Source organism: Fulmarus glacialis, unplaced genomic scaffold, assembly GCF_000690835.1.
Source record: "Fulmarus glacialis isolate BGI_N327 unplaced genomic scaffold, ASM69083v1 scaffold12317, whole genome shotgun sequence".
NCBI classification, from domain to species: domain Eukaryota; kingdom Metazoa; phylum Chordata; class Aves; order Procellariiformes; family Procellariidae; genus Fulmarus; species Fulmarus glacialis.
In genome coordinates this window covers 48638-49134 of record NW_009225149.1, presented here as the reverse complement: position 1 = coordinate 49134, position 497 = coordinate 48638, and positions in this window count along the sequence as shown.

Sequence of the window (497 nt, the reverse complement as noted above, 5' to 3'; positions counted from 1 at the left end):
AGCGAGACGCTGAAATGGCTCCTTCCCCGGCATCGCACGCACCGCTCCGCCCCAGCAGCGGGTTTTTACCGTCCAAAAAAAGCCAAACTCCCTAGTGATCCCTCTATTACAGGTGTTCCCACCTGTAACGTCGGGTGAACAGCATCTCCGGCACACAGGGCTCTGTTCTGCTACCCCCGGCCAAGGGGAAAGTACCAAAGCCTTCACTTAAACGCAGAGTTTGCCAGTGGTTTTCTTTCGCCCAGAGGCAGGGGGAGGCTGACAGCCGCGCGCCTCCGCAGCTGGGTGGGCTGCGGGTCAATGGTTGCGCTGTCTAAGTGGTGTTCGTGTAGCTGGAGTAGATCAAGAAAAGCAAAATTGTATAGGGAGGATTGATACAATTTACTAAACCAGTTGGTATATTTATCAACATTTGATACATACACAAATGCTTCAGACAAGCAGATACAGACTAATGCTTTACTGCAGCTTTTTCTTACCAAGGAACAAAGCCTTCA